General features: G+C 38.6%; 1 protein-coding gene across 1 annotated transcript in view; it reads left to right on the top strand.

Annotated features, from left to right (window-relative positions):
• The window catches only part of MYO3B (myosin IIIB), a 192,291-nt gene that overhangs the window by 152,302 nt on the left and 25,492 nt on the right, over positions 1 to 14,497 (top strand). The window lies entirely within an intron of this gene.

Below are 14,497 nucleotides of genomic sequence, written 5' to 3'. Positions count from 1 at the left end.
TTTTAATGAAATGAAATTGGCTTTCGAGAGCTTCAGCTTTCCTTTGCCTTCCAGCCTCAAAAGTGGAAGACAGTAATGAAATCTCTTATGTTTGGCAGAATGAAAGACAACTTGTTTGCTTACACTCACAATGATTCAGTCAGCAACACAGGAACATCTGCAATAATTCTAAAATCTGTGCAATGTGGTTTTTATTTTATTTGCTGACACGTTATTTTTGCCATGGTCAGTATCAGTTTAAAAACTTTAAGTATTATGACATTTTTTGAGTTTTAGCTGTTTTGACTTTTATTCCAGGAAATCAATGCCTATCAAAATATTCTTCTATGTCACTGTAGTCATTTAGTGCTTGCAAAATCCTTGAATCTAATACTGTATCACAGAATACAGTCCACAGTTTAAGATGAAGTAGATCGATAAAGTGATACCTCTATCTATTGCCAAAATATAAATAATAATACATGAATTTCCAGGTTATTATTAAAAATGAATTGTTCATAATTTTGTGTCATATGTAAGCATTTCTATTTATATATTTAATGAGACACCTTTCATCCTGTTAGTCTACAAATATTTATCTGAATACTAGGGACCTAATCCTGCAAATTAATGTGTTTAGGTTTTATGGAGTTCAGTTAAACAATTTACAAAGTGAAGTTAAGAAGACAGATATATGTGTGGAGATCCTTCTGTTATAGGAAATAATGTAAATTCAATGTTGTTAGTCTTCTACACAGGAATAATATGTTTTCCACACTAAAAACAGAGTTGCATGTAAACACAGCACGTTGAGAAATACATTATACTCTCTTCACTCATTTCATTCCATATGGGATTTTGAATCCATAGTGTGGGACTGCAGGGGATGTGTGCATTACTATCTTAAATTATTGCATGTTAAACAATAAACCTGTCAAACAAAAATATCTTCATTGCAGCAAACCCTCTTGAGGAAGGCAGTCAAGGTCCAAATCTGTCATCCTTACTCTCAGTGGGTATTGTATGTTACCCTGCAACTAGTCTCCTTGAAATCAGTGACATCGAGTCTGAAGTAAAACAAGTAGAGAGAGTAAAATTGGCAGAATTACACCCTTTGCAAGCATCTGATTCAGAGCCATTGCCAGTAATTCAGAGAGACTTCAGAAAATGTGAAATGGTAGAAGAATACAAGTTGAAGAAAAGAGATAAATACAACATTCATCTGAACAATTTAGGAAACATGTACATATAAAAGACTAAGCATTAAGGAATTTCTCAGTTAAGCATTAAGATACTCAGATAGATGATCCTATAAATCAGCTTCCATGAACGACTGTTAAGGAAGTAAACCTGCTGAAGAATACCAACTTCTTTTTAAAAACACGGCTTGCATTCAGAAATTCCAATGCTTTCACAGCCTACTCAATCTGTATTCAGTCCTCCTGCATAAGGTATATTTTTAAGCACAGAATATTTTTAGACCTGTTGTGAAAATTAAGTGAAATAGCAAATATCAAACATTCCTTTTGGAATAAGAACATGTATACAATACATGGATTTTATAACGTAGGACTGTACTACATAAGCTGTATTTCACAAAGCAAAAAGCTGTCCACTAGGTGGTCCAAAGAATGCGGAGACTGTTAGTTTTCATAATGAAACCTTACTCTGCAATGTTACACATTCATCTTGAATTCTTCTTAAGCTTCACTGCAGGCAGAACTATTCTGTCGTTGTGGTGGTAGTGATATGGATCTGGAACACAGAGACAAACAGAAAAAAGACTGATAGGGTTCTGCACTGGTCTGTGACGCAGTTCTGAAGCAGTGTTGATGTTTGCTGAAGGAGGGAGCCTTTGTATCTAGGCTTAAGCACAAAGTGGAGGATAAGCAGTTCGCTTGTCTTGAGGCCTCAGTAGGGTGATGCTCTAGTGCAATCGAGGGGGAACAAAACACAAAAGAGAGAAAATGGTTGGTATGAGTTGACACATTTCTGTATTTATGAATGTATTTATTAAGTAGACTAGTGCAGGACCTGGCTCTGCTCTGCCCAGAAATTCCCCTTGGCTCTGCCGGAGTGCTGGGGAGGTGCTAGTAGCAAAGCCAAGGAGTCTATCCAGTGTCTTTGATGTGACACACTCTGCTTGGTGTTATCCTTTTTTGTTAGGATGGAAAGGAGAATCCAGTCAATGCTAACAAGCCCAAAATGCAACATTCTAGTCACAAAAAGGTTGTAGAAAAAGAAATAAAATAATACAGACATAATCTCCAGAGGCCAAGTAGCAATACTCTCTTAGAATAAATAGTGAGAATGTTTGAAATAGTTAATGACAAATGAGTGCTTCATAAGGAGCTGACCAATGTAACTTTGACTCAAAAGTAAATACAACTGGGATTTTCCTAAATGAAAATGCAACACGTTCATAAAAAGCTAATACTACCTCCACATTGACCAGAGGATGATGTAATTCTTAATGCTAACACAGACATTTTAAACAAGTGAGAACATAAAAGTCTCTGGCTATGTTCTCTTGTGGGAGAACAGGATATGTCTGCTGATGACGTTTAAATTGTGCTTTTTACCTCACACTTTTGTCTGCAATGCTGAAACTTTGAGAGGCAGAGAAATTTGTCAGGGTTCTGAGATGTTCTGGATTGTGCAATCTGCAGCATCCATAGCCCCATTTTGAAGTTGAGGTAGAGAAACTTGCACTGTAGTTGTAAAAGTCAGAATATGTAATACACCCTTTGATTTTATATTCCTTAATCTTTCATATTTTCAAAACTATTGGAAATTAAGAGCTATCATGTTTATTTTTATTTTAATGTTGCTCTTTTTTTCCCCTCCTTTCTGGTAAAGCAATCATCAAATGCAGTTTGGTGAATGTAGCTTAGTTGGGTTTGAAGAAACATGTGAAGAAAATCCCTGTTTCTTGCACTGGTGGAGGACAAGTATACAAGTATATAATCAAACATGCTAAGTTACTGCTTGACAGGGAAGAAGGCTGCTGCCCACCTTAGACAGTACTGTAGACAAGTTCAATAAGGGGTGTTGTGTGCATGGGAGATTATTTCCCCAAAGTTATTCTGTTGCTGTCATCACAGAGGTGGTACTTATAGGTTCATCATCCTGAACAGGAAATTCATAATCAGTTCATTAGTTGCTAGAGCTTAATTTCAGTTTTAAAGAAGTGATCAGCTTTCATTCTTTCAGGACCACAGTCTTACTGAAACTTAGTCCATGAAGCGTTTTCAGAAAATATCCCCTATTCCATCTTGTTTTTCTGAATTGTTTTGCTGTGTATTGTCTCTGTGAAGAAGATGAAGAGACAAATAATTCTGGGGGGGCAGAAGGGTTCTGTGTAATAGCCAAAGGTGTTTTGTTTTGTTTTGTTTTGTTTTGTTTTTTCCTTTGAAAGTCCTTTGTTGCTTTCCTTAATTTAAAATAAGTTGTCTAAATTGAAAATGCATGTATTTCTCTTTGTGTGTAAACACAAACCTTGATTTTTTCTGATAACTGACAGATCTGCTGGAGAGAAAATGCAATCCTTATTTATTGGGCATCATCAGATTTCCAAAGCAAGTAGAATTAGACTAGTTGATCATGCAAATTTTTTTTGAAAGCACAGAAATTCTTCTGAGCAGAGTCCAAGGGATGAGGATATCTGTCACCTCAGAATTGTTTGAAATGAATGAATGAATGTGACCATATACAGCATTTTATAAGTCATTTTATAGACCAAAAACAAGATTGCAAAAACAACAGTGCAAGGAAGAGGTACATTTAAGAGTAATAACAAGGTTACCTGCAGTCTTGGTCTCAAACAAGTAATGAGACCTTCCACGGTACTTCTGCTCACAGGTAGAACACCAGCCCTAATGTTTTAAATTAAATTAAAATTTTATTGTTTTTAATGGGGAAATAATGTAGCCTTAACTAAGATATTGTTAGCTATTCCAGTTAGCAAACAGCTATTGTTTTAATTGTGCCAGCTATTTCTGATTAACAGAAGAGTCCATGCTGTGGTTAACCAAAGCAGTCCTTGTCTCTACCATGTGGTACCATGTCCTACCTCATGCTTGGTAACATATGTTAAAAGCATATGCAAAACAGCACCAGCAGTTGCTATAGCTGGTTACACTTTTGCAGTAATTTGTAAGAGGCACTGGTGCAATTGTTTCAGGAAATCCACTTAATCAGCAAAATAAATTTCATAGAATGTATCTGCATTCTTAAGATAGTCAGGTAAATGCTTTCCTGAATCAGTTCATGATATCTTAAACATGAAGAAACCAATTAAAAAGATGTTTAAGCGTTTTGCAAGTATCTTGCTTAACATTACTAGTACATTGATTTCAGATATTGTCTTTCTATTGTCATTTTTTTTAACATTCTGTAAAGTAATGTTAAAATCTGAATATAAATTTAAAGAGATATCTCAGAAGGTGAATGAAAATATATTTCCTTGGAAAGCCTTTAGAACTTGTTTGTACTGAGAAAAAAGACAGGCGGCTCATTACGGTATATTTGCATATTGTTAAAGTTGTATTTACTGGAAACTGTATGTAATAATATTCATTAACATATAAACACTGATTCAGATATTCTGTATTTTGCCTTTGCAGCAAAATAATGTTAGTATGCAAGCTATACCAATTATAGATACATGTGCATTGTCTTTTATAGCTGTAGCAATACAGAGCTCAAAATGAATTACAGAATCGCATTCAAGTCAAGTGAATATACTTAGGTGACTGGTCTTTGCTTCAGAGTAGAATTTTTTTTGAGTCAGACTTCGTTACTGAAAATACTCTTTAAGCTGCCTCAGTCTCAGCCCGAGCACACAGTCTTGATTTGATGTCTTTCACTTGCACATGAAATGTGCTTAAATATAGGGAATATATCCTACTCTACATAGTAATTTAAAGTTGTAGCATAATTTTAACTGTAATCTACTGTAATTCCTATTTGTGCTTTGTTTTAAAAAAGATAACAGCAATGGCAAAGCGATAGTCATTAGTAATTTGGTAATGGGGGCACTTTTAATGCTTTGATTCACAGACAGACAATATTCCAGCCTGACTAGAACAGGTATCCTGATAAAGATCGGGCAATATTTCACACAAGATATGGTATCAAGACCTAGATGTCTTGCAACTAAGGAAGCCACTTCGTGCAAGTGAGAGGTCAACCCAAGGCATTCAGACGTTTCTCTCTGTCTAACTCAGCTTCCTATTTGATTTGATACAGCCAACCTTCCTATCTACATGAAAACCAAAACCACTGTTCCGTAGTATAGTATGAAATGTTGCCTAGAATTTCAGCTAGTTGTCATTGGCAAATGGGAAGATGCTGACACATGGATGTCATTAATTTCAGAATGCTATCATTTGGGATTTTAAGTGGAAGAATTTATAATCTATTAAGAATTATTTTGGGTCATACAATCAGGAGTTTCATTTCATCATTTTTAAGCCCCCCACTGAGACTAATTTTACACTGAAGGAATGTAAATCATGAAAAACTTGACTGTAGTCAGTAGAATCATATTAGTGAGTGGAATCGGGTCTCTTGGTTATAATAAACTGACATGAAAAATTCCCTGCATATTTGGGATTTAGGGTTTTGGGGGATTATGAAGAGCATGGGACAGTCTGAACATTACAAGAAGCACTGAAGAAACCAAGGTAGCATTATATAGTATGATCTGATGGCACTGAACTTGCTGTAGCTACTTATGAGGGCTATGAGATCTCCACAGTATTCTCCTACCATATACCACACTATAGCTGAGGAATTACTATTAGCCATGTTGCAGTTGAAGCCTCAGGCGGAAGAGTTGCCAATGAGGTATGTTGTATAATGAATTTCCATTGAAAGGATCTTGCCACAGTAGTGTCTTGCTGCTTCTGAGCCAAAATCTGACTGGCATGAGCCAGGCAAAAAGTAGCTTCTTTTCCTTTTTTCCCCCTAAAAATCGAGTATCGGCAGTTTACTGACCTCTTCAACAGTAAGATATATGCTGGGCTTTGGACGTAGTAAACAGAAATCACATTAGCAAATCATTCATTTTGCCTTTAAAAAGGGTATAAGTAAAAATCATACAAAAGAGGATATTTTTAGGATGTCTTTTGAGAAAATAGGTTGAAAATAAAGCTATGTCTCAGAAAATCATTATTGCTTCTATCATTATTAGAAACTATAAAAACCCTTCCAGAGTAGTGAGGCTGCAATTTTTGCAGATGGATTTTGTTGGTGCAAGTAAGGCTATTATTGTGCACTGCATTGTTTATGGTGGAACCCTGCAGGAGGCCCCGTGAGGGAACATCACCTGCCCATCCCATGGAAAGCCTGAGTTTCGTCTTTCTGCATTTCTACTGTGCAGGAGCCAGTTAGCTTCATTGGCCATTGGTGTGAGAATCACAGTACCTCTGTTGTAGTATTTCAGTCTCTCAATATGTAGTTCAAGTGTGGATTCCGAAAATCTGGCTCCAAAACATAAATTTAGTCAGTTAAACTTCTCTCTGTCATATGCAAAGTTTTCAGCTGTGACTCGCACTGATGACGTTTGTATTCTGAACTCACAGATGCTTTGTTAAACCTTTTTCTACTCATGATTTGCAGACTGCATTCTGCCTAAGTAACAGCACAACAAGTCTGAAAAGAAATTGGGCTGTTCCTAAGTTTTTCTTCGCTGCTGTTTCTTGTTTTTTTTTTTTTTCCTCCAATAAACAAAGACACAAACAGTGACAAGTGATAAATACAAGCCATGATTTGTTAAACACATGTTAGCTCTGTGTTTAGCCCTAGGCAGTGAATTTCATTATAGACTGGTTTACTTCTGGATTGGTTATTGTGATTGCTTCCGATGCAAAAAGATTTGACCTGCAGCCATGACTGATTAGTATCAAAGGTGAGTGATAAAATAAGATGCAAGTAAAATGCAGAAATAAACTGCACATATAAAAAGTTCTCCAGAGACCGCTGCTCTGTGGTGGTTTTACTTGGGTGGGCGGCTGAGCTCCACCACAACCACGCTCTCACTCCCCCTCCTCAAAGAGGAACAGGGAGAAAATATGATGAAAAGGGCTCAAGGGTTGAGATAAGGACAGGGAGATCGCACAGTCATTATCGTGACGGGCAAAACAGACTCAGCGTAGGGAGATAGTAAGATTTATTACCTATTACTAACAAGCTAGAGAAGTGAGAAACAAAGAAACCAAAAGCACCTTCCCCCCCCCATCCACCCTCTTCCACCTCCTCCCCCCCCGAGCGGCGCAGGGGAACGGGGGAATGGGGGTTATGGTCAGTCTATAGCGCTTCTTCGCCGCCGCTCCTTCTTGGTCACTCTTGTCCCCTGTGCTGTGGGGTCCCTCCCATGGGATGCAGTCCTTGCTGAACTGATCCGGCGTGGGCTGCCCACAGGCAGCAGCTCTTCAAGAACTGCTCCAGATATGGGCCCGTACCACGGGGTCCATCCCTCAGGAGCAAACTGCTCCGACCTGGATCCCCCACGGGCAGAAGCTCCTGCCAGGTCACCTGCTCCTGCATGGTCTCCTCTCCACAGGCTACAGGTCCGGCCCAGAATCTGCTCCAGCAGGGGTCTTCCACAGGCCGCAGTCTCCGTCAGTGCAGGTCCACCTGCTCCACCGTGGTCTCTTCCATGGGCTGCAGGGGGACAACCTGCTTCGCCATGGTCCTCACCACAGGCTGCAGGGGACTTCTGCTCCAGCGCCTGGAGCACCTCTCCCCCCCCTTCTTCACTGACCTTGGCACCTGCAAGGCTGTTCTCACTCCTCTCACTCTCCCAGCTGCTGTGTGTTGCAGCAGTTTTTTTCCCTGTCTTAAATATGTTCTCACAGAGGCACAAAACAACATCACTTATTGGCTCAGCTCTGGTCAGCAGTGGGGCCCTTACCAAACATGGGGCAGCTTCTAGATTCTTCTCACAGAAGCCACCCCTATGGCCCACTGCTACCAAAACCCTGCCATGTAAACCCACTACATGGTCTCACTGTTTGTTCTGTAATATGTTGAAATTCAGTTCACATTGCAATGAAAAGAGAATGCGTATGTCTCTCATTGAAAAATATGAAAATAGTAAGGAATATGATACAGTTAATAAAATTGAATAGTATCCACAATAATGTTGTGCCACAAAAACAGATTTTAGTAAGGGCTCAGTTTCTCCTTTTAAAACATGATGTCTAGCACTGTCTTTCTGACACAAGCTGCAGTTCACCTGCTGTATGGAATAGCATGGGAAACCTCTGAAAGTACCATAACAAATTTATTTCTGATTTTTTTTTTTAAATTTCAAAATATTACATACTTTGCATATGTTCATATTTTTTTTGGTGTTCTACTCTGGGTAATTGTCCTAGTGGATGGAAACCCAAACCATAGTATACAATTAGTATGGCTGATAGGTGTAAATGAGTAAAATAATACCTCTGACAAGTAAAGGATAGATAGTTGGGACAAAATATTTGCAACAACTGGTGTGAACATCTGGAGATACAAGTTATTTGCAGATACTGTTTGATCAATAGGTATTCCATTCGATAAATCATTAACTGGTGATGAAATATTTGGGTGGAAAGAAATTATCTTGCATCACTTATTTATTGTGACTGAATCACTCAGCTCTGCTCCTGACAATGATTGTGTTCCTTTGTTCTCCATCATTAAAAGTGTTTTACATTTTAGTTCTCTCACGTATGACCTCAGCTGATTTAATGGTTAAGTTGAATATAGCAATAGCAAATACTACCTTGTAGCAGTAATTACTAGCTTGTAGAGCTAATTTCTGTCCCCCAGGCAAGGGTAATCTTTCTTAAGGATCTTTCTTGCATATAGAGAGAATTACTGAGAGCCAGTTGTGCTTGTGCATTGGCTGACATTGGCAGTACACCAGAAATAGAAAACCACACTCCCACCTTTCCTGCTTATAACACCTTTCCCCTAAGGGAAGATAAGAACACCAAAATCACAGGAAGAATTGTTATTGCTGCCAATATGGGAAGGAGAAGCTGCTTTTCTACATGGGCTCGGGCAGGAAACAAACGTATCTTTGTCATAACATATATGGAAAGAGCAGTTTGATGAATTCTAGAATTTCTCTTTCTAAAAATGTCTTCATACCAATTCTTTGTCTCTAAGGTTGGTCCTGCCTGGTAGAAATCAGACTATTTTGTGTAGAAGTGCAAGCATAAGCAATAAACAGTATGAGAAGAACCCTATATAATTACTAAGTATTGCCTCTTGCTTGTCATATTAGTCTGGGCTAAGTCTGAAGGGGAGGTTGGAGAGGAAAGTCAAATGGCTGAACAGCATCAGGAGTACCAATGAAAGACTTGTCCCATCTGACACACATTTTTGTAAGGAATCAAACAGAATACGTGTGATTGCCTGGAATTGAAGTTGGAGATCTATAGAAGTTCTCCACCTTCAACTGCAGCTAGTTTTCTCTATAGGCTAGGAAGTAAGTCTTCAGGTCTTTGGCTGTGTCTTTGTGGGTGTGCTGTTCTTGGGACTCCCTCTCACCGGTGTGCTTGTGTTTGCCCCGTGCACACACACTAGTCACATTCAGAACGAGGAAAAAACTATTGCATTGCTCCAGCCTCCTTCTGTAGTACTGGGATTTGCAAACACCAAAAATGCCCTCCAGCAAACTGGTGCAATTGTTTTTTCTACATTCTTTTAATGCTGTTCTTTATTGCATATTCTTAGTTATGATAAAGAGCATGACTATCAAATGAATAACAGTAGGCTTGTGGGTTTTGAAAGGCTTATTTGGAAAAAAAAAAGTTTGCTGCAGCTCTGCAAAAAAACTGTGAACTAATTTGAGTACCAGCCTGTGAGTATTGTATTAAAAATTCAAAACAAACAGCTGCTATAGTTAAAAATAGGTAAAAGATATCTGTGTAACAAAATATTTTGAGCTGTTGATTTCTTTTCAGAAACAGCTGAATATAAATAAAGTTCAGATCTGCATCCAGTGTCCCAAAGGGGGTACAGATACAAGATTCCGGTTTGAGCCCACCCCTCATATTTTGCTCATCAGACTTAGAGATAAGTGATATCAATTCCTTTCATATATTGTTGTCCTTGTGCTTCCAAATATTTTTTCATTCATAGGAAACTGATAAATTGGAAGTACTAATGCTTTTAACCTCCTCATAAGGGTCTGCCCCTTGCAATTACATTCAGAACAGCTGTTGGGTAGAGTTTATAGCAAACATCCAGTTTTCGGTTGTCTGTATCAAGGGTCACGCTTTGTACCTTTTGATCATTGATTTAGGGCCCAAGAAGGGTGAATTCCTCACCTTCGTATCAGAAGGAGTTTAACTACTTTAGAAAAATGGAATTTCACATGAGTAGCCAGTAGATATTTTAATTTGCAAGCTGTAATCTATTTTGAAACATTCACTGGTGACAATGGTCAACACAGGGAGACAAAGCAGAGGTGTCTCACAGCACTGAAGATGAAGCAGGATTTTTATTACCAGATTTCATCATCATAAGCAAATTGTAGCTTTAAGCTTTTTAATTTTGTGTTTTTTTTTTTAAGATTGCCTACATGATAGTGCCATACAGAACGAGCCAGTCATGACACTCATTGAGGAAAATCACTTAAATTCACGAAATTCCCTCTCCTCATCCCATCCACAAAATAAACACACACAGTCAGAAGAGCTTTAGAGCATTTGAAAGGAGTACATTACTTTGTTGGTGCAGGAAAGGTATGCTTCGTGCTCTCTCTTGAAAGGCAAAAAATTTTTGAAGGATAATCAATACTTATTAAACTATTTCCTATGAATTAGTGCCCATATCAATGCATCATTTTGCATCATTATTTGCAATGTAGTTATTCTTTATGCTTATGAAGTGTGTGTCTCTAAAAGACTGGACCAATAACTAGTCTAAAATCTTTGAAAATAAAGAACAGATGAGATGAAATAAGGGAAAATGTCCCTTGTGGAATACAACCATTCATTCAGTGACCATTTTTTATTTCTTATTTATGAATTTTGAAGGCTATCCAAAACACACAAAGAAAGAGAGAACAAATATGTCCATACATAATATCACAGCAAGAAAAGAGACAAGATAAAGCATGAGACTCCAAATAGCAGAGTCAGTTAAGCAATTCACTCAGCTTTAGAATAATATTCCAAAAGTTACCTGAGACAGGAGAAACTGAGATTATCCCCTCTGGACCTCTAACATTTACAATCGTACATTCTGTGTTTCACTGTCCCCTCCAGGGCAGTCATACAGCTATAATGCCTTCTACTTTTTGGCAGTCATATTTATAAAAATTGTAATGATCTCTACAGGATCTAAATAAATCACTATTAAACTGTTACTGCGTGCTGGGTCAAATTATGACATAATTTTCTTCATGGATTATATGAGGGGTCATTGTGAGCGCAAGTTAAACAGTTTGGTTTTAAATGAGTCAAGCTTAGCTTTTGGGCAGTTTTCATCTTTGAAAAAAAATATCTTCAGTCCTTTTCTTCTGTTTTATTTCTTTACATTAGGGTGTTTTTTTCAGCTTTTCACATCTGTCTTTTTATTCAGTGTTGGACCTAAGTTGAGGACCTAAATTGGACATAAACATTTTGTAATTTAGGGGTGTTGAGAGTCTGACCTGAATTCGCTAACCTAGGACTGTTTCTGCACCTTATCTACCTTTCCAAATGTACTGGAATTTTGGCCAGAGTTCTGAGTGAAGTTCATGCTGCTCTAGAGCTTCTTGTAGTGGCTAGTTATTTCTTCTGGAAGTCTGTGACTGTGCAGGGTCATCGGAAGCAGAACAAAATGTGCTGTGGTTTTTGGACATGCTTCTTTAAAAAGAACAGCTTTCAGCTGAACTGATAGTTGCTTCTGAGAATTAGGGCATGATTTACTCTTCAAGTTGGCAGACAATTTAAGATCAGTATTTAAGGGCAGCCTTTATCAGTGTGTCATCAAGATCCAAGCCCTTGCAAGCATAGTGGTTTTATCCTTTCTTGCTGAAAGAAAGCGTCCCTCAATTTTGTCTCTGGTTATAGCCTGTAACTAACCAAGTAATAATGTAATAAGACTTTGGAAGAAAACATTGTGTTCTCATTTGTGCCCTGCAAAAAAAAAAAAAAAAAAATAAGTGTTAGATGTCATGCATATTCCCTTGATATTGTCAAATAAATTTGCCAAAGAAATCTGTCAGCAATAAGAATGCTATTGGCTGTCTTTGGATTTGCAGTTCCACTTACTGCAGTTAGAAAAATTAGTTCCTGCCTCACACGTGTTCCCTACAGTCCTGTAAAGGTGTGCAAATGCTCACATTCTTGTTCTTCAAGGTCACAGAACACACCCAGAACAGCAAACATGCTTAAAGGAGTGATGTGAGGGGGGTAAAACCGAGCCAAATGAGGTTGAGAGAGGTTCTCTAACATGGAAGTACTGAATTTTTACTGAAGGGTGAAGATGAGTAAATTTGTTTTGACTGGAGGAGCATAAACATTAGAGGATACGTCTTCAGTAGAACTTCTGGTCAACTTATTAAGAGTTTCCAGAAAGTCCTTTTCCGGGGGTAAATAGAACTACATTTTCCAAAGCATTCAGTAACTCCCTAAATTGCAGGCGCTGGGCTGGTGCATAGCAAATGCCTCCTGTAACCTCTGGAAAGGGTGTAGCAGGGAAGGATGTGCCTCTGCCTACAGAGGTTTCTCCACTTCAGCATCAATGGCTGAAGCTGGGGAAAATGAGAGGATATAGGTGAAAAGAGATTTTTTTTGTGCATCCTGCAGCTTTTTACCCTAGTGGCTTTTGTTCAGGTTTGTACTGCCCTGCCTTAGCATGCTTCTTATCCTGGGACGAGTAGGAGCAAAGACGCAGAGATGGCTTTGCATGCAGCAAACAGGCCTTCTGTGCTAGGGGTGTTCTCTGAAGGGGCCTCCGGGCAACTGTAAATTAGGCCTATTATGCTTAACTTCATCATGCATCCTCATGCTACACCATGAATAAGCATGGCTGGTCTATAAATCTAGCCCATTGTATCTGGTTTACATTAGTTAAACTAATGCTTGGGTTTTTGTTTGGCTTTGTTCATACCAACATCAGAACATTGAGTAAGAACAGCAAATCAGAAACAAAAAAACAAAGATTTAAAAATACTGCTCCCACAGATTGGAGCCCCAAGTGTGTTTTATAAAAACAATTTGAATAAATGTTGCTGGATTTTTGTCCAGATTCTTTCCCCTGAAGGACCTTCTGAAACAAAAACAAACTGAGCAAAACAAGTTTTCATGGGATGGGCCTATGCCTGTTTTCATGTAAATGGATGACAAAGCTCAGAGCAGGAAGGCAGCAGTGTGCTGGAAGCTGGTGTACATTGTGTTCTGCATGTTCCCAGCTGATTTGCCAAGAGTGATCTAGAACTGAAACAAGGCCCTCTTTTTACTGGGACACAGGAAAAGAAGTCATCATTAATCTAAAACAGTTCAGTTGTTTGAAACAATAGACTTTGGTAATTTGATATCCTGATTGTGCCACATTCTCATGAGAATGTGTGGCCTATGGTGCCGGGTCAGGAAGGTGAGAGGTTCTGAGAACTGTCCTTTCTCTTGTGTGGCCCATGAAAGTAGTCTGTACTCTACCAGAGTACCCTCTATCTGTTTCCATGTGGGTACGTAACATCACAGATGAGATGAGGAAGTGGTTGGCTTCAGCTCTTACTTACCAGAACTGACCAGCCACGGGTGTCTGGAATAAGTTATAGCCCACCCAGCTGTTCAGCACGACTCCACCGTGACACAAAGCCTACGGAGTTCAGCTGGCACTTACAAAGACGCTTGCAAAGCTGTTTGAAATAGGAAAGTCCAAGATTATTTTCATGTGAATGTGCCATGTGTCATGGGGAGGCAGACAGGAGGTTTCCAGATCCTAGTGATGAAAAAAATGGAAGGTAAGGCAAAGTTTTACTTGTAATAGCTGCATGAACTTATTTTAATGGGGTTGCTTCCGTGAGGTACTCTGATGCAGTTTCTGTAAGTGTTATGTCATTGAACTGAGTAAGTCTCCCGACTGGAGCAGAGGTGAAAATAAACTTGAGTGTTGCTGTGCAGTACTGTGTTTAAGTTACAGGAAGGAATACTGGGTAAAAGTGGTACAGATTATTAAAAGTATTGCTTGTCAGGCTTTTTATTTAGCCTCAAATTTGAAAGCTATTCCTTTATTTCTAAATCTTCACATTTGCATCCCTTTGATATAAAATGCTTGTGAACTAACTAGAGAACAGAGCTGTGAGTTCAGTAGCCAAGAGATCCTTGATTTCTTAACACAGAGTTTCACAGGCTTGTTTGCAGCATCTCCTCCTTCTGAATATAACAAGCGCAGCGGTTACAGGCAGAGGTTGATGATGAAGGAAGGGCCCAGTCCTTCAGCATGTAGTAGTGGTTACTCACGTCTTGTTTAAAGTCCATAGCGCTCATTGCCTAAATAAGACCATTCGATGTGAAAAAGATGGAAA

Source organism: Cygnus atratus, chromosome 6 (genome assembly GCF_013377495.2).
Source record: "Cygnus atratus isolate AKBS03 ecotype Queensland, Australia chromosome 6, CAtr_DNAZoo_HiC_assembly, whole genome shotgun sequence".
NCBI lineage: Eukaryota > Metazoa > Chordata > Aves > Anseriformes > Anatidae > Cygnus > Cygnus atratus.
The sequence above is the reverse complement of the archived record's forward strand: the minus strand, read 5'-3'. Positions and strand labels throughout refer to the sequence as shown.